Source organism: Peromyscus eremicus, chromosome 20, assembly GCF_949786415.1.
Source record: "Peromyscus eremicus chromosome 20, PerEre_H2_v1, whole genome shotgun sequence".
In the NCBI taxonomy this organism is placed as follows: Eukaryota; Metazoa; Chordata; class Mammalia; order Rodentia; family Cricetidae; genus Peromyscus; species Peromyscus eremicus.
In genome coordinates, this window is record NC_081436.1 from 42,127,132 (window position 1) to 42,146,707 (window position 19,576).

The following is a 19,576-nucleotide window of genomic DNA, read 5'->3' on the forward strand; positions in this document are numbered from 1 at the left end:
AAGCCTGATGACCTGAGTTCGATTCTTGAAACTTGTGTGAAAGGGAAAACCTGCTCCTTTGAGTTATTCTCTGACGTCCACACTCCCACTGCTCTGCAATAAAGGCTCCCATACCTGACCCCCGGCCCTTTGTATCACCGTATCCCTGTGGTCTCTCTTTTGCCTTGTCCTTTCATACATTTATGTTATCCTCACCCTTTTCAGTATGGGGCTTTGGTTAAGTGACTTGGCCCCGACGCTTTCCCTTTCTGAATTTACATCCTCACCTTTGCTGTTTACCTCAGACGCTGGTTTCCTGCACCATGCAGTAGATGATGCTCAGCACACTTAAGCTGAAGCCATAGACTGCTTTGGAACTGGATTGGCCCTCGAGCCAACCAGGATGTGAGGTAGGAGGTGTTACAGAAGGCTCTCATCGTGAAAGCAGCTCTGTTGACTAGCAAGACCTTCCCAAGATCCGGGCTGTTGACTCCTGACCTTCCCTCGTAGGAAGAGGAGCTGGGGAGTGTCATCGGATTCCCATCTGAAATTCCGGTATCTCCCTCCTTTGCCTCCCAATCCAGCTGTGTGTGGCTCTGCACTCGATACACCTGGCCTTGTGGAGTATATGGTATATGGAAGGTTAATGGAGATGGGAGTGCTTTACGCGGCTATAGGGGAGTCATCATGAGACCGGAGTGAGACTTCCTGGTAGTCCAGTTGCTTTGGGGGGTCCCCTCCACTCCCGTAAGTAACCTCTCTCTCACCTATGCCTAAGTAAGCCCAGTAAAGAACATTGGCTCCCCAGGTTGGACTTCAGTGGAATTGTCCCCCCAAGAGGAGGCAAGGTCGCCTGGATGCTGATTCTGCTGTCTAGGTTTCCCTGGTGGAAATATGGCCGTGTGGTGGTGAGGAGTGTGCAGTTCTGAAGGCAGATGTGTAGCTTTGCAGCTGTGCCCGGGAGTTGGCTTCTGAGGAAAAGGAAGGTAACCTGATGCATGGGAAGAGGGTGCAGCTGTGCCCAGGGCTGCAGCAGGGATGGTTGTCCTTGCTGGCCATTTCTGTCAGAGCCCAAACTGTTTGGGGAGAGTTGCCATGCTAGGTGACGGTATGCACCCTTTGGTCTTTGCCAGAAAGCCACCTCCCATCAAAGAACTGGAAGTCGGTGCTCAGAACCCCATCTGTCTAAAGTTTTATAATCCTTACGTTCTCAACCGTGCGCTCGTGTCTCCAGATGGTAATTTTGCCTTCAAGAATAAGCCTGGGTGATCTGGGGAGGTTCAAAGCCTAGGTGAGAAGAGTTCAGCCCCCAGCCTTCAACACATCCTGTGTAGACAACTTTGCCTTGGACACGACACCCGTGACCGAGCTCAGCGCTCCTTCTCTGTAGTAGACAAAGTCGGTTGAGAGTCCCCCTTTACACATGAGCCCACTGAGGCACAGAAAGAGCTGTCCTTTGCCAGCATTGTGCAGCGATTGAGGGGGGATCCAGGACAAGAGTGACGCTGATAGATGAGGGCTTTTTGCACGATGCCTCCTCCCTCACTCTCCTTTGAGGTTCTGAAGCTCAGCGCCCTGCCTAGAAAGCCATTTCCCTGAAAAGGGTAGATTGGCATTTTTAGATCAGAAATCCAGGCACCGGGGCCCTGACAGACGCAGGGCCGTGTTGTTACAATTGCCAACATCTGTCTGTCGCTGGGAAAATACAGGCATGGGGTGTGGAACGTTAATCTGTGAAACTGCTGCGGTGAGTGTCGGGAGATTTTTCAGGTACCTGGCAGACTTCTGCTGTTTGGATGTAGAGGAACAGCTATGTAGAGGGACCTGATTCATTCCTGCCCGTCCTCCGAGCTCTGGGCACATCCACCTCTTCACGTTAGCTTCAGGCTTCTCTTTCCAGTGCTTTCTGATTGCTGTCCATTCATCTGAACAGACATTTGTGTCAGTGCCGTCCGTGTGGCTGGCACGGTTTGGGGGATGTTTGGCTGTCCTTATGGCACCTGAGGTGCAGCCAACCCAAACTGCCTCCTCCAGATTTTGGCATCTGTTGGGGGCGGGGTTGTGTGGGCCTCCAGCGGCCGGCTTGCTTCTTTCTCTCTCACTCTGTTGCATCACTCTCCAGCTACCTACCACACTGCCTGAGAGATTCCCAAGGTCTCTCCTAAGCCAGAGCTTCTGTTTCTTCTCTATCCTTGTTACCTGGATCCAGACCCCTTCCAGTCACCTGTTCTCTTTTTATCCAATCCATGCCTTCCCCGATGTTTTGCTTTCACAGTCTGGGCTGAGAGTTTTCTGGAGAGCCCATACCCTGCTCCAAACCCCTGCATGTATGTTCTGCCCTCTGAACCTTGTGTTTGGTTTAGAGCATTTTCACGGTAGGAGACGAGTAGTGTGCGCATGCCGCCACCTCACCCACTCTGCTCTGGTTGTTGAGAGCGGGGCCGTCTATTTCTTTAACCTGTGCAAGTCCTGCCTGGCGACCGTGGCCGGCCTCCTTGACTATGTGTATGACTCAATACACTTGCAGATAAACTCTGCTTTTCAGCTGGCATAACCGGCTCCTTTCAGTCTGCCCCCAGGAAACAGTGGGTGATGTCTTTGATATATGGACCGTAGGCGACCCTTTCCATTTTTGCCCAGAAGTGCACGTTGGCCATGTGTTTTAGGGGGTGCTTTGAATATTAGGTGCTGTTTGTTTGGCTTCGTTTGTTTTTAAGCCAAATGTGAATGGTCGAGTCTGTTAAATTTCATCATTTGAGACCATTTGTGGATTCAGCAAATGTCCAGTTTGCAGCGGAGAGGTTTTAGGGGGAAGGTCAGGGCACAGAACTAAAATGTGGCACTTTCCAGTCACGCCAGCCTTTCCACGTGGCTGCTTGCAAAGGTGATTGATCAGTCCGTTAATGGGAAACATCTGGGGACGTAGGGCAGGTTTAATGTGTGTGCACGAGTGTGAGCACACGCTGTGGCATTGCATGGGGTCTTTGTAAGAAGCTGGACATTTGGGGGAGTTCCCATGACAACAAAGAAAGTTGGAGTTAAGCATTTGCAGCAGGGTGAGCATATTTTGAAACAGCCACGTTAAGAAGGACGGGGATTCTTATATTATTATCACAGCCCTTCAGAGGTTTTGAATAATCTAATTTTGGGGATTAGCTATCACTTGAATGCTTCATTTAAGCCTCCTAGAAGGGCTGGCAAAGGCCAAGGAGGTTGCCTTATTCTTCCTCATGTAGGGGAGGGTTCTCAGTCCTCTGACCTTGCCATAGGCCTCTTCGTTTTCTTTACTCAAGTTGAGAAGTGTTGTCTTTTGAAAGAAAAAAGGAAGGAAGGAAGGAAGGAAGGCAGGAAGGTGGGAAGGCAGGAAGGAAGGAACAAAAGTGATCTGGGCATGGTAGTCCATGCCTAATAATCTTACCACTAAGGCGGTTGAGAGAAGAAGGTTGCAAGTTCAAGACCAGCTTGGGCTACAGTGTGAGAACAGAAGTGTAGTTATGAACACACAGATACACACAGACAGACACCTCTAAGGTACGCCACAGAAAGCTCTGCCTAGATGTAATGAAGTGATGACTGTGGCTATGCCAGTTAACCTATCCAGCTTCTCCCATAGTTACATGTGTGCCTAGGTTTCCTCCTCACTGGTTGAGGAGGGTTGTCTTAGCTGAGGGAGGAGAGCCAGCACCCAGTAACACGTTACTCGGGAGAACAAGATGAGTCCAGGCCTGATGCCCACTGTTCACATGTACTTGAGAATCTTTCTGACTCCTCCGAGGTTAGTTAGGACTTTCCATGGAAAGGTGACCAGCATAGTCCGACGAGGTCAAGGCCTTAGTGTGCAGGTGAGTGGAGAGTCACTGCCGTTCCCATCAGGCTGACTTTTGGGTCCCAAAGCTGTTCTTCCCCTTTGAGAGGTGGGGTCCTCTGCTGCCTTCACCAGAGGCCTTGGCCAGGGCTCATCAGGCTGTCTCCATGACATCTCACACAGGACCTGAGGCATTAAATATTTAATTGAATTGTTTCACTGAAGGGCTATTGGGACTCATGGTGGAAACCAATCACCTGCACTTTTATCTAGCACTTAAGTCGATCTCTGGTTAAGTATTTAAAGGTCAGAGTCCTGGGGATGGCTGTTATTGTTTCCCTTGCTTTGTGGGTTTGGGTGGGGAGTGGGAAGGATTTGCTGGTGGTTCCAGGTGATGGGGGGGTGCTATCCTTCCACCTCCAGGCCCTCCCGAGTCTTGCTTCCCTGAAAGGTATTGGGGGTGGGGGGCTGGACTCTGGTTGACATGTACCTTGAACCACTCACTGCTTTAGGTCTTTCTAGCTAGAATGCCTTGATCTTTGAGAGCTCCTGGGAGCAATGGAATTTCAGGATTCTGCTTTTATTTATTTATGTTTGAACTTCAAGGCTGTATGTATTCCGCTTTAAATTTTTATTTTTTTATACAGGAAGAACCAAAGGTCTTTTAAAATTCTGGGTCCTTTCTCTCTTCAGTCTGATAGTGCTGTTAACAGCATAGCTGTCCTCACCAGTCCTTACCAACTCTTGTCTTTCCTCAGATGCCGTTGGGGCGTCTTGCTCAGTTTCTCTAGGAAGCACACAGATCCTGACCCTTAGTGTTTTAGGTGACTGGCCTACGCCCCTCTCAGAACCACTGGGTCTGTGTTTTCAGGAGGGCAGAATTGAGGCCAGTAGGTATACAGACCTAACACAAAAACCTAGTGGGGTTCATGCAGGTCGAAGGCTGGGACTGAATCATTGTACATCCCTACATCCCTACACACCATGACCTGACTCAGCGTCGTCGGGATTTACAGTTAGTCCGTTGCCCTCTTTGAACACCTCGGGTTTTCTAGAGGGGAGCCACTTTCCATTTGCCAGAGACAACAGGGACCGTCTTGGGTAGGGGCCACCATCCCTAAGTGTCTTTGCATCTGTTGGAGGTGAGGAATGGGGGCCATAACCAAGCATCAGGAAGAAAGAACGCTGCTGTCACCGGTGTCCTGCTGTCCTTCTGGAAAACAACCCAAAGCTTATGACCCTTCAGGGGGAAGCAGCCGCCAAGATGACAGCGTCAGCATGTGTATGACTCGTCCTGCGTGGTGTGGCTGTGAGGCCACGTGACCTGGGGGCCCTCTGTTCCGGGAGTCAGAGTCGGCGATCCCATCAGTCAACCAGCAAGTGATGCCAAAAGCTACTAACAAAAAAAAAAAAACCCAAGTCTGAAAGGACAGGCCGACTCTATTTTGTGTAAATTTGTGGCATTCCCTTGGCCTCAGGGATCCCCCTCCCCCCCCCATCCTTCCTAGTGATTTGCTCCTTCCTTTTTCCCAACACTCAGCAAATACTTTCTGAGCGCTGTTCCGTGCCAGGCACTGTACAGAGAATGGGAGCCCCGCCTGTGGAAAGCTTCGTCCCAGCGGCGGAGAAAAGAGATGGAGGCAGTAGGCAGGCCCTTGGGTGACGCGGAGCACAGAGAGCCGGCTCAGATAGAGTAAGGTCTCTGCAGGCAGAGTTCAGGGGTGCTGCTCAGTCTGGGCGGCACCCCACGAGGCCCTGGAAGGGCCTGCGAGCCAGCAAAATAGACTGCCTCCCAAGAGGGCCAGTGCATTCCAGATGTCTGGAGGCCAACGAGAGAGGCAGTTTAGGAAACTGACAGGGTGCTGTAGCATGCATTGGCAGTTTATGACAACTATGTTCCCTGCAAAGACTCAGGTGCCAGCTTAAAAGAACGTCTTACAGCTCTGCCCTGCTGTCTGTTACCTTCAGTAGATGCCTACTCCGTGAAATTGGGGTGAAGTCTACCCGGCGCGACTATTACCCCCGTTGAGCACGTACAAAGAAAATGGGAAGAGCAAACTTAGCAAACATCTGCCTCCGTCACTTGTAGCGAAGCACTTCATCTTCAGATCTCACAGCCGTCGTACCCTAAACTGCCACATACCGTTACTGCGGAGCGCCGTTGAGGGTGTGTGAACGTCATTAAGGCTGACTGGTGTGGCATCTGCTCCCTTTGTTCCTCCGAACCAATACATCAGCGAGCTCGTTAGGAGATGATCGTACTGTTTGTCTTTTCCTTTCTCGTCTCGTGTCTGGAAAGGCTCCTCTTGTGTTTGCCTCCGCCGCGTACAAGCAGGCAGCTTTGTTTGGCACATGGGAAGAGCCCCAGACTTGGCATCATTTTTAGATGGAAAGAAATAGCTTGGGATTTCTGGTCCTCTTCGAGCATGGCTCAGCCATGGTGCAGGAAAGGCAAGTGAGACTTAGAGCAACTCACCACACCTCCTCTGCCACATGCCCAAGCCTTCGTTTGGTCCATTGTAGGTCACGAGAACACCGTGTGTGGTGGAAATCGGTTGTGTGATAATGTTGAGCCATGTGGCCAGTGTTCACTCAAGGCATGAGCGCACGCCAGAGTAGCATGAGAAGGGAATGTATTGGGGGCACTTTGCTGTTTGCAGAGTGGGTACATGGAGGGTGGTGATCAGTTCTGCACTGCCACCATAGAGGCCAACAGCAGCTTCACAGACTTAAGCTAAGCAGCAGGAGGTCTGACCCAGGGGCTTTGGAAACACAGGAGCCCGTTGAAAGTCCATCATCTCCTTCCAGGGTAGCTGTGTGAGTAGGGTGGTTTAAGACCGTTGAGAATGCTGTTTTAGGAAGAGTTCAGGTCCAGCCTGTGCAGCAGGGCTACTTGGATGGAATGCTTTACACAAGACTGAGAAGCCGCTCAGGTCCAGGGGAAGGACCATACTACTGTCTCTCTACCTGGTTGTCTTCCTTGTGAAGGAGATCATTCATCCCCCACAGGATTTCTCACACACATTGAACTAGTGTGTCTAGATTGCTTGGCATAAGTCGATGCAAAGAATATGAGTTTAACACAGTGGTAAAGCTGCGAGGACTTTTTCTCCGTTCAGCGGGGCGGGATGAAGAAGCTTGAAGATTGCCATCTTTATTATGTGTCTGCCATCTTTATATAGCTTTCCCTGTCTGTCTGCTCGTCAGGGATCTAAGTGCTAGTCCCTTATTCCCCAGTTGTCACATGGCTTTCTCAGACCTTTGAGGTCTCTGAACTTCTGGCCAGTTCAGGCTTTTTCCGGTGTGTCTGTGTCCAGGGATCTTCGGTACCCCCAGGGGTTGGAGTCGGGGAGTCGAAGGCTGTACAGTGCCTCTCCTTTCCCCTCCATCTGGAACGCCTCAGATCAGAACCTGTTTAAAGCATTACTCTCTTGAAGATTTCTGGTTTAGATGAGATCCCTTCTGCAATACCCAGATGACTTTTCCAGAACTTTCCGAGCTGCCATAGGTCTCCGTAAGAAGTGAGAGAACGGTGGATCATATGCCTTTCATACTTAGCCGGCCAGGATAATCGAGGTTAATGAATTTAAGGAGGGAATGATTATTGGCTTGCCAAGGATTTGAATGCAGAACGCCTGGGACCCAGTGGTTCTTTGGTGGGGACTTGATCCGTGGGATGGAAGAGCAGAGGCAGAGAGAGACCCCGCCCCTTGAAGCTGCTCCTGACTTCCTTCACGGGCTGCCAGCCTCCCTGAAGATCACTTCCTTGTCCCTGGTATTTTGGAAATGACAGGGGGAAGAGCTTCACTATGCTGTGGCGCCTGACCTGTCCTGCGAGGCAGAGGCAGAGGCAGAGGCAGCCACCCTGCCTGCACTCTGACCAGACAGCCTGCCTTTCCAGCTGTTGCTTAGCTGTGCGCTTACATAATCCCGATTGGGAAATGTTAGGATTTGCTCTGGACCAGAGGTCAGCAGAAGTGCTCGTCCTGGGGCGTAGATTTCTGCTGGTTAATCTGATTGTTTGCCAACTGATCTCTGTTCTCATAAAGGATTTCAGAATTCAAAGTGACAAAGCAATCACGATTCCCTTTTCAACAGCTAAGTGCATCCTTGCTCGAGGAGTGAATTGAGAAGGGCTTTATTCTATCCCCGATCCTATCGCTGATTCTAGGTTGTAACTGCAGAAATCCCTTCAGACTCAGAAAGGGACGTCGTGGAAGGGTGATGTGGAGCTCAGACCATCCTGTTCCTCCCTCTGTGCCTGTGTTCTCCTTCTGTCTTAATGTCCATGACACTATAGGATGCTCCTTTGCACCTGGACCGCAACTGATGGCCGGGGTGGCCACATTGGCTTCTGTCCCTTCCCGTGTGTGGCACGGACAGGCTGAGATCTAGTCACATCATCCTGCCAAAAGGGCAGGATGTCAGAATGAACTGAAACATGTTGGTGGGCTGAGCTCAGGCAGTGCAAGGCAAAGCAGATGATGGGGTGTTTTTACTGCCTGGAGCAGGAGATTGACAGCAGCCACGGAAACACCAGCAACAAGAAACACAGTGAGCAGATACCTGAGCCAGTGTCCATCCACCAGCCTTCACAGCAAAGCCGTGCAGACCATCACAGGCTCTATCACAGGGATTTCACAATGCTTCTCTCTGCACGGCAGATCATCTGCATATGGGGGCAGATGTGGGATAGGACCATGAAGACCTTGGTACTATCACTTCTATTAGTAGCAGAGGGGAGTGGGAGTCCATGGAGTGTGGAAAGGCCCAGGGTTGAGGCCCTGTGCCCAGCCTGCCTAAGCATCTGGAACACTGGAGAAGGGCCAATATCCGTAGATCCTCCTACGACTCTGAATATTAGGTTCCAGGGCTAACCAGGCTGGGGAGGGAGCTACCTTCTTGTTACCCCTCAGCTTCTCTTTAAAAGCTGCCCCCAGAATAGAGACCAAAGCCGTGTTGACATCCCTGGGATTCTTGGAGGTTTTAACATTTAATTTTTAATTGCAGGTTCGCCTGTGATTAAATTTACATATCAGCCATTCGTCAGCATCCAGTCAGAAGTGTTTGGTGTATTCATGGTGGGGAGCCACACACCTCCAGAACTTTTCATCTTGCAGAATCAAAACTGTGCTCCCCCACCTCTCCCACCCCACGCCCCCCCACTCCACACACAGGCCCTGGTAGCCACCGTTCTCCTTTCTGAGTCTGTGGATCTGAGGACGCAGTATGACTCACATAAGCAGAACATACACAGTATAGTATTTGTCCCGTAGTGAGCAGCTTATTCTGATCACTAACAGACTGTCCTCATCTTTAAGGCTTCATCAGCAACCTCTGTCTCCCTCCTTGAGGCCGAATGCTTATCACAGATGTCACCTACGAGACTCTGCAGAGGTGACATCATGCCACGGGCTCTGTGCGGCTGGGTCTCTGTAGCTGTGTGTGCGCATAGGTGTGCTCTGTCACGTGTAGATAAGAGGTACACAGTTACATTGTCTTCCCGTCTGTCCTTCTGTTTGGTTCACAGAGTACCACCAAGTCGGTGGTCTTTCTCTTTAGAGTAGCTGTGACAGTTCTTAGGTAGCGTGGATAACCAGAACCCAGTGGTGTGATGTGTATGAGACCTGGAGACTAGGCCTTTCACACACACCCCCAGTGTGCGTGGGTGCGTGCGTGCGTGCGTGCGTGCGTGCGTGCGTGCGTGTACACGTACATTTACCTGTGCGTGGACGTGGATGTAGAGGCCAGAGGTTCATGCCAAGTGGCCCCCTCTCTTGCCTTCCACCTTATTTTCTTGAGATAGGGTCTTCCTCTGAATCTGGAGCTCACCGGCTGGGCTAGCCTGGCTGGCCAGTGAGCCCTGGAGCTCCACCTACCTTTCCGTATTTTGACACCTCCCTTTTGTCCTCAGTCACCAACCCTGGGGAGTAAGCCCCCCATCAGAGCCAGGTAATACCTGTCAAGGATGCTGAGGAAGAAATTCTGATGTCATGCTAAAGCAGCCTCACCCAGCTGTTAGCTACTCCCACCCTAGATGCTGAAGGTTCTTTCCAAAGTGGCTGCAAGAAATTGCAGGCTCATTGCTGAGAATACCATTTGGTAGGTCCCTTGTCCGTCCTTATCCTCTGGCAAGCGGTTGTTGTCATGGCAACAGATCTGCTCCCGAGCTGCAGGCTTTCTAATAGCGTGGAAGGGGACTTGACACTTCTTCCTGAGGTTGTTGGTAATTATCTTCTCAAAAAATAAGTTCTGATTATTGGGAACATGTTAATGGGCCTGGTTCTATCCTTTAGGGGGACACTTTGAAGTCTCTGTCAGCTTCATGTTTTCAAAAGACTGGATTCTCGGCTCCCATTTTCCTTTTGTGCATGTTCTTTTAGGAAGAACTGTTATTCTCTTGTTAATTCTTTGCTCTTAGTGGGTGTGTAAATCCTTAACTTTATTTGAAAGGCAGGCGGAAAAGCCTGTATCACGTGTCTGTAATTAGATTAGCTGTTAGGTGTGCACATTTTCCATGACCTTGACTCTCAGAGCTTACAACTGAGGGTCCTGAAATCCTGCCTCCCTTGGTCTTCCTACAAGCAGACAGAAGGCCTCATGGGTGAGCCTAACCTATATTTGTTTCTCTCTCCAGTAGTTCACATTTATCTGAGCTGCCAAAATGTTGGGGGCACCTGCTTTCCACGTAGCTAATTTCCCCACCTGCTTTTGCTCCGGTTTCTCCTTCATTTGCAAATACCTATTGAGCCGTCCTCCCAGATCATACACCTTGGGAGACGCTCAGAATTCAAGGATGGCTTGGAAGTAGTTGCTGTCCGTAGGAGGTCACCGTGTGATGGAGGGCATGGGCCCACGGAGCACAAGCCCAGGACGTGAGAAACGTGACAGTGCAGACATACTCAAGAGGAAGGAGGAGGAGGCAGAGCAGCAGCCATCCTGGTCTCTGGATTCACCCTTTCCTCCTGTAATGGTTAATATTGTCAGCTTGATGAGGTCTAGAAGCATTTTGGAGACAGATCTCTGGGCATCACTGTGAGGGTTTTCTTAATTAGCTAAATTGCAGTGAAAAGACTCGCACTGTCAGAAGTTAAAAACAGAAGGGAGTGAACTGGACACTAGCACTCACCCTCTGCTTCCTGATTGGACAGCGTGACCACTTCCCTGGCCTCAGTGGACTGTACCCTCAAAACGTGAACCAAATTAGACTCTTCCTCCCTTAAGCCGCGTCCGTCAGATACTTGATTATAGCAATGTGAAATGTTGTAATCCACCTCTTCCTCCAACCTCCACGTTATTTGTAAGGGCTGGAGGCCTCTGGGCTACCCCAGTCCTCTGTTAGACAGGAGAGAAAAGCCCCATCTCCGCATCACTCTAAAGACCACTGAAATGAGATGGGGGAGGCCACTGGGGGCCAACAGACTTTTTCTGTTCAATGCCTGTCTTCCATTGGATACCACTTTGCCATCAGGCTTAACTGTACCCCAAACTTGTTTTCTCTAGACCAGTTGTGATTTCACCCATTGGTAGGAGGACCCCTGCCCAGAGGAGGAGTCTTGTTTGGAATGGGACCCCAAAGTGAGGGTGGGGGAGCTAAGGCAGGAGCCCCCCTCCTCCCAGCAGCAAACCCGATGTCTTAAGGATCACAGCCTGGTGATGAGTCACATTTGCTGTGTTTCTATGCCATGTCTAGGACATCTGGTCCACCTGCACTCATCTGGACACTTCAGTGCTCTCAGAATTGGCAAAACATGGCGACTGATGAAATCCTCTGGCCCCTTCCCGTCACAGTGTGTGGATGGTCTAGGGGCAAGGTGCCGTCTTTGGGGAATGCTGACCCACATGCCCTCACCAGCCCGACAGCTGAGGAATGGCAGTCTTTGACTTTAGGGATAGGGTAGAAAGCCCAGGGGAGCAGCCTTGTACCGTTGGTGCATTTGTGCTGGCTCTGCCAGCCACCTGAATGAACCTCTGTTTTTCATCGGGCCCAGATGCAGCCATTACTACCTGGTGATAATTAACCCAAGACGTGAAACTCATTTGTCATCCCCGCTTTTATCTGTGCTTAACATAAACAAACAAACAAATAATCAGTCCAGGTAAGTTGATCCCCTCCCCCAGACCCTAATCTCCCACCCCTCTCCCCCCACCCACTCCCACCCCGGGTAGAGGCAGGAAGCGGTCGGACTCCCCGCTAGTACAGCTGTTGGCAACCACTCCACACACCGTTCAGTGGCCATAAATCAGACCCAACTGGTCCCTAGGGTCAGGCCATGACCTTGACAGAGCAGCACAGGCCGTTTGTGTTAGCCTGGTTGGTGTGCTTCCCCTCAGGACGCCAGGCCAACCGGTCTTTCCCTCAGTCCCTGTGGACTGGCAGCTTCCTGTCCTGTAATTGATGGCGGAGCTCTAAATCACTCTCCTCCGGGGTGGTTTTCTTTGTTCGCATCCTCCTAGGAGAGCAGGTTGCTGAGTGGGTGTGTGTGTGTGTGTGGGGGGGAGGCTGCAAGAGGAAGGAGAGGCAGAAGAGGAAGGGCAACTGTGACTCCCTCGAAAAGGACCAGCCTCTCCGCTCCACGGTCGTGGGAATCGGGTGGGGCTGGGAGACATTTCAGGAATCGAAGGTGGAATTTTTCTCACCTCTGGGGTGGACCCCTCTTAAACTTCGTAAGCTCTTATCAAATACATTTTAAAGGATTTTCATTTTTATAGTTTTTACTTATGTACGTGAATGTGTGAGAGTGTGTGTGTGTCTGTGTGTCTGTGAGTGCAGGTGACCTTGAAGGCCAGAGGCTCCCCTGGAGTTAGTGATAGGTGGTTGTAAGCCACCAGATGTGAGTGCTGGGAACTGAACTCAGGTCTGTAAGGCCAGTGCTTGCACTTAATGGCCTACCAGTCTCTCTAGCTCTTCATCATCATCCTCGTCGTCGTCGTCGTCGTCGTCGTAATCGTAATCATCATCATCATCATCATCATCATCATCGAGGCAGGCTCACTGTGCAGCCCTTGTTAGCTGGAACTTACTGTCTAGACCAAGCTGGCCTTGAATTCACTGAAATCCATCTGCCTTTGCCTCCTGAGTGCTGGAATTAAAAGTGTACCACCATGCCCAGGCCTCAGATTATATTGTTTTGTTTCGTTTTATTAGTTTTTCAAGACAGAGTTTCTCTGTGTAGCTATCCTGCAACTCCCTTTGTAGACCAGGCTGGTCTCAAATTTAGAGATTACGCCTGCCTCTTCCTCCCGAGTGCAGGGATTAAAGGTGTGTGCTACCACTGCCCAGCTCGGATTATATTTTTAAGTGATAATTAACTCTCCCTTTTTCTTTAGAGACATGTAGTAACTTAAGATGGTGTGTGTGTCCAGGCCTGATACCAAAGCAAACATGAAATGCATTAGTTAGCATGGGCATCAAAGAGGCTTTTAGGAAGTGTGTGTGTGTGTGTGTGTGTGTGTGTGTGTGTGTGTGTGTGTGTGTGTATGTATCCAGGTCTGATACCAAAGCAAACATGAAATGCATTAGTTAGCATGGGCATCAAAGAGGCTTTTAGGAAGAGTGTGTGTGTGTGTGTGTGTGTGTGTGTGTGTGTGTGTGTGTGTGTGTGTGTGTGTATGTATGTATCCAGGTCTGATACCAAAGCAAACATGAAATGCATTAGTTAGCATGGGCATCAAAGAGGCTTTTAGGAATTCTCAGGCTGGTTTTTGGATTGCCTCTTGACCCCGAGACTCATCTGGGGAACTGAAAACTGAAACTGGTTTTAAGCCCTGGCACCGGAAGAGAGGAGAGGGGAGGGCGGGGTGTCAGGACACGGGATGCTTTCTCCTTCCTATGCATCATGCCTGCTTCCTGTGCCGCGTGGCGAGAGCCAGAGTTGGAGGTAGCTTACCTTCAGCCTCTCTGCACCTGCTCTGTCAACATCAGCAACACGAGGCCAATACCTGTTTCAACAGGTGGTGGTTACAGGAGTACAGTGAGGTTTTTATTTGTATTGATATCATTTTATGTGCGTGCGCGCGCACACATGTGTTGGGTGTACCTGAGGAGGACATTGGGTGCCTACGTCGATTGCTCTCTGCCCACGTTTTTGGGACAGAGTCTCTCGCTGAGCCTGAAGCTCACCACGTTGACTAGGTTGACTTGCCAGCGAGCCCTGGGCATCTCCCTCTGTGTGCCCTCCAATGCTGGGGTTGCAAGCCTACACAGCCATGCCTAGCTTTTTAAAGTGTGTGAGCACCAGGGAGTTGAACTCAGGGCCCCCTGCTTGCACAAGGGCTCCTACCCACCCAGCCATCCGCTATCGTGAGGTTTTTTAGAATAATAACTGAGGTATTCCTGCCAGAGCCTGTCATAGTGCAAACACTCAGGCAGCAGTGATTTCTAGTAAGTTAGGAGAGAGATGTCAAAGGCTTACACTCTCTGGCTTAGTTCGTGGATGGACAGAGGCCCCTTAAGCGAAGAGAGTTGCTTTTCGCTAGGAGCACATGAAGGTGACCTTTGGAGGTTTCAAGGGCCCATGTTGTCATGGGATGTGGATGTTTGAGCTTTTCACTGGTCCCGAACTCCTGTTTTGATCACACATCTTCTACCTTCCTTCTAAATGGTCCATATGACCTGACATGGCGTGCAGGCTGCCTGGGAAATAAACCCAGAGCTGGCTACCGTGAGCCTCCCCGACAGTTCCATTTTGGCAACTAAGAAAATGGCATGTGGTTTATGCATCAGGCCACATCTGCTTCACTGGCTAAGCTCTCCTGGCTGCAGAAGGAGCCTCTTCCTGTGCCCATGTGGTAGAGGCCAGCCATGGCAGTGGGGGTTCTTCATGGTGGCAGATGTCAGGGAGCCTGCAGTACATCCCGGGTGGCACCCTCACAGGGCTTTGTACTGGGGAGGCAGTCCCACGTGACCATGCTTGCTCCTGTTCTGGTTTTCCGCAGTGTGAACGTGTCCATGGCTCATGGTTCCGTCATACCGTTCTTGCTTTGCTTTGAAACAGCAACAAAGAAAGTGGAATATTGGTCTTTGTGGCTGCCAGTACCACGCATGCCAGAGTCTCATGCATATTGGTCTAAAGGCACCAGATGGTGGTGGGACTGTGTGGTTTTGTTTTCTGAGAAGTTGTGAAGTGGGAGACACCCGAGAAGTGGGGGGACCAGCTGAATAATTGTCATCTGATAACAGCTTGCAAGATCTTCCAGCCTGTGTGGGGGCACCACGGCGTCTTCAAGAAATGAGACGCTGACCCTCCCTGGCATTTGCTGAATGCACACTATTAGCTGTCCCTTAAACACCAGCTGGGTTCCTCATCCACACTCAGCTATGTACAGTTGCTGAATAACAGTTTTTTTTTTTAAAAAAAGAAAACGGGAAATTCCACATGTGTCTCTCTTCCTTAAAGATTGAAACGGCTCCTTGGGATCACCATTGTGGTCAACAGGAAGTGGCAGTTCCTTTGTGGGGGGGGGGGGCTGTCATGGTTTATTTTTGAAAACCTGCTTTAGGATTTTTTTTTTTTTTAAGTTTTGACCTAAGGTTAGCCTTTCTCTGTAAGTTAAAGACACACTCGTGTGTCTGAAGTGCTCGTTTCCTTGAATCTGTTGTTGCAGGAACGTTCTAGGCTCTAGCGGTACGTAGGGAAGAGCTTGGATGGTTTTCAAGCCCCTTGTCAGGGCTGACACGGGTCCTGGGTACTCTGCAGTGACTCACGTGTGGCCGCTTCTGCTGAGAGGAGCCTATTCCAAGGTAGAGGGTACAGGATCTGTCTGATAATCTGGAATACTAGAAGCTGGCTCTCTCTTTCTCCTCCCCTGAACCAAGGGTGTCAGCTGATCCATCCTCTATCACAAGGCTGAAAACCAAAGTGTGGATGAGTCGTGAGTGCGCACATGGACCTTTCATGAAAACGCTGGTCCTCTGATAGGAAGGAAACCAGGCAAGAGCCTCTATAGAGAACACAGAGCAGTGTCCCCGAGTAAGAGAAACTGCAGTGAGGAGCAAGTCCTCCGGGGCACCTGGAGCTGCCCCACAGCCTCGGGCAGGTGTGTGGTGCTGTGGGTGTCCAGCAGCTGCTTGTCAGTGGCTACGTGGCACCCCCCAGTCTCAAAGTCACCGTAAAAATCCGTCATCGATCTGTGGGGATGGGATCTTGGTGGTTAGTGTAGGGGCTGTTTCACATCATAGCACAGTCACTGGACCAAGGTACATTTCCTAAATAATGACCAAGTGTAGGAATGCCATTGCATGGTCACACTGGCTTCTGCCTGGGAGAGGGGTCACCTAGCCTGGTTTGGAGGCCATCAGGGGTGCTTTATAGAGCCTCTGGCAGCTGTGCCCACCACCAGCTGAGGTGAGGTTAGCTGGGCTCTGCCTGGAGTACTGAAGTTGCCCTGACAGGGCCATTGTTGAGAAGCCATTGGTTTGCATCTGTCATTCTCCCACTGCCTGGAGGTTTTGTTCTTTGTGCTCAGTCTGTAGGCCAAGGATGCTCTTGGCTTGCTGGAGTGCCACAGTTAGACCTCTGCAGGCACGGGCACGGAGCTACCTTCTTTGTTGCTGTTAGAATTCAGACTCCCCCTCGGCTGCCATTCCGAGGTACCCTTTACTCTATCAGAGACCGTCACTCGTTGTATGGTGAAAGATGCCCGAAAGAGTTCAGGGACCGGGAGAAAGAGCATACACCCAGCTTCATGGCCCAGTCGGATGCTTCACTCTTCGAATGAGTGTTTGTACGTGTGTGTGTGTGTGTGCGCGCGCGCGCGCTCATTCAGAGCTGTTCCAGCCAAGTCGAGAGCTGGCCTCCAGGCATCCCCTCGGGTGGCAGATGGTATAGCCAGCCATGCTCTGCCTGCCTGCCCAGCCAGAGTGGCAGCTGACGCACACTGAGGCAGCTTTCTGTGGTGTGGCAGTGGGCAAACCTCCAGCCGCTGCCAAGGTGAAAAGACACCTGATATTTTGAGTCTCTGGTGCTCTCTGAGAATGGACTTGTGCGTGTGTGTGTGTGTGTGTGTGTGTGTGTGTGTGTGTGTGTGTGTGTAAGAGATCAAAGTGCCAGGCCGTTGCAGACTTGGGCCTGAGTGTGTGTCCCTTGACAGCTCCAGCGTTCATTTGAGTAGGAGCTTTCTTTTCCCTTCTCGGCTGGAAGGAAGCTGGTGATGTAATGGTTTGGAGCTCCGCAGTATGAAATGAACAGCCAAGGAGATACGGGGAGTCTTGCTGGGTAGCTGAGGGCGGCCCACCTGCCTGCTTAGGGGGTAGGGCAGGAGGATCAAGATGGTCTAGAGTAGGTTGACGGTGATAGCATTGGATGCTGCCGCACAGTCTCTCTGTGAGTGAGTGCATGAGTGTCATTTCGAAGCAGGTGCTGCAGGTAGAACTGTTTGAGGTGTGTGGCCTGAAGGAATGGTTCTGGCTTCCATGGGAACCAGCCCTATGCGAGTCATTTCCCTTCCTTGCCAAGGTTTACCAGCTCCTTGGAGAAGAAGAATATTACATGCAGGAGGAGAGAAGCTGCTTACAGGCCGGCTAGTGCCTTGGAATGGACTTGTGGCCGCCTTACCAAAGCTAATTGCCCTGTCTTCCTCCTCCAGAGGACTTGTCCATTAGTGTTCCGGCAGAGCTCTGCATAATTGGCCCCTGGATGAAGCCAGTGTGCCTTATTTTGTCTATAAAATATACCATTGCTTCCCTTTCCTGCACTCAGCTGGGGTCTTAGCTCCTGTGTCTCAGCTCCTCTGACCTGAGTTGCAGGCTTAATGAAGAGTCCCAAACTCCCAAACCTGTATGTACTGGTTGTACGACTGTTGTTCAGTAACTGAAATACAAGGTACATAAGTCTTGGGAATATGATGTAAAGATCAAGATTTGTTTCTTCTACAAAATAAGCGGAAGGTTTAAAAAGCTAGGATTATAAAGCAAGTTCCTTCCAGAAACGGCGTGTGTCACCAAAGTGACATGTATGGGACAGTGGTTAAAGGGGGCTGATAGGAATAAGGGCGGAGCTTAATGGCAGAGGGCTTGAAAAGCTTGCATGAGGGCCCGCCATGTTCAATTGCACACACATGCGCGCATGCATTGGGGAAACCAAAAAATTGTAAAAATTCAGGTCACTCAAGATGTTTCACAAGAGGCACAAAATAGAAATTATGGCTGATAATAAGGTGTGGGAGTCAGAATAACATTGAACCAGCAGGAGTCAGCACACTGCTTCTTGTTTTTTAAATACAACTGTCAGCATTTGAGTTGAAACAAGTCAGACCCTTACCAATGCCACATGTCTACCGAATGGGAGGGAAGGACTCTGAAGCTGTATTGTTGACTGACTTCAGAGCTCCTCATCCTTCGTCTGGCTTATCCTCTAGGTTAGCTCAGGAGATGGCAGGGAATTAGTACCCAGACTGGGGATCAAGCATTGTGAAGAGTGCTGTGGAAATCCTGTGGCCATGGGCCTTGTAGATCACCCAAGGATTTGTCAAGGATGGGAGCGCTTTGAGAAAACCCTAGACTCCTGGAGGTCAACAGGGAAGGGCAGTATTTACCTCAACAGGTACATTTTGGTATGGATGAAACAGGTTTGAGAAAATATTTTTGGTAAGATATGTCCCAGGTGAAGCCTGGTGGTGCATGCCTTTAATCCCAGCACTTGGGAGGCAGAGGCAGACGGATCTCTGTGAGTTCCAGGCCAGCCTGGTCTACAGAGCGAGTTCCAGGACAGCCAGACCTGTTATACAGAGAAACCCTATGAGGGGTTAGTGTAGAAGACATGTCACGGTGGCCTCACCCTCGGGGCTGGTGTGTTTGGGGTATGTGATAGCTGTGTACCAGGCACTATGATGTAGTTATACCTCTCAGATCTTTCTAAACTTAGTGCCAAGGAGGCAGACCTACCTGTGTGATGGGTGATCTACCTCTGAAGCATGCAGGGTTAGACTTGCATGGTCTCCATTTTGGTCCAGTGTCAAGATCCTCAGAGAGACAATTTGGGGCTAGCTAAGTGTGTGGATGGTAGCCCTGACACGGAGTGACTGGAACCTGTTTCTTAAACCCCCCTCCCCCAAGTTTTTGAGTTCTACAATAGACCTTTTCCAGCTCTGTGGAAGGTGGGTTTCTGCTGACTTATCCTGCCCATCATGGAATCCTATATCTCTTTCACAGTTCTTTGGCTTTTCCCAATATTTTGTCTTGCACAGAAGCAGCCTCTAGTTGAATTAATAAGTCCCTAAGTCTGTGGGCAGGGATTACGGGCCTATTGACTTTGTGAAGAATGCCCGTTGTGTGTTTCTAAATTAATGTTTCCTTAATGGCAGGTGGGTCATTTTCTTTATTACGGGGTGCAATTTACCTATGACTTCTGTGCTTAAGGAGCTGGGGCGGCTTTCGTGGCTTTGGTGATGAGAGGGACATTTCTCATTGTCAGGGGGGAGATGGACAAATGATGCTGACATCTCATGGAGAGGCCCAGGAGGCCGTGAAACATCCTCTAATGCTCCGGATGTAAAAACGACCATTTACGACTGTGGATGCCTAACATGCATGAAGTCCTTGGGTTTGCCTTCCAAAACTAGGTATATTGACACAGGCCTGTAATACTAACATTTGGGAAGTGGATGCAAGAGGGTTGGGAGTTCAAGGTCATCCTTGGTAACTTAGCAAGCTTGAATCTGGCCGAAGCTATAGCAGAGCCTGTCTTAAAAGAAAAGATGGGCAGGAGGGTGTTCTGAACAATAAATACTAACCCAGTCCAGAGGTGGAGAAACGATCCTGTCCTGAGCCCTGCTCCTGGGAGGTTCCAGAGA

At 50.4% G+C, this 19,576-nt stretch overlaps 1 protein-coding gene across 6 annotated transcripts in view; it reads left to right on the forward strand.

Moving 5' to 3' along the window:
* Positions 1-19,576, forward strand: part of Mtss1 (MTSS I-BAR domain containing 1) — a 154,093-nt gene that overhangs the window by 88,112 nt on the left and 46,405 nt on the right. Inside the window, exon 1 of one of the 6 annotated variants that reach the window (XM_059247115.1) lies at positions 9,943-10,010. The exons of the other annotated variants lie outside the window; for them this stretch is intronic. The gene's annotated coding sequence lies outside the window, so the exon portion shown is untranslated. Of the gene's footprint in view, positions 1-9,942; positions 10,011-19,576 lie in introns of those variants that run through there. 6 annotated transcript variants of the gene reach the window in all.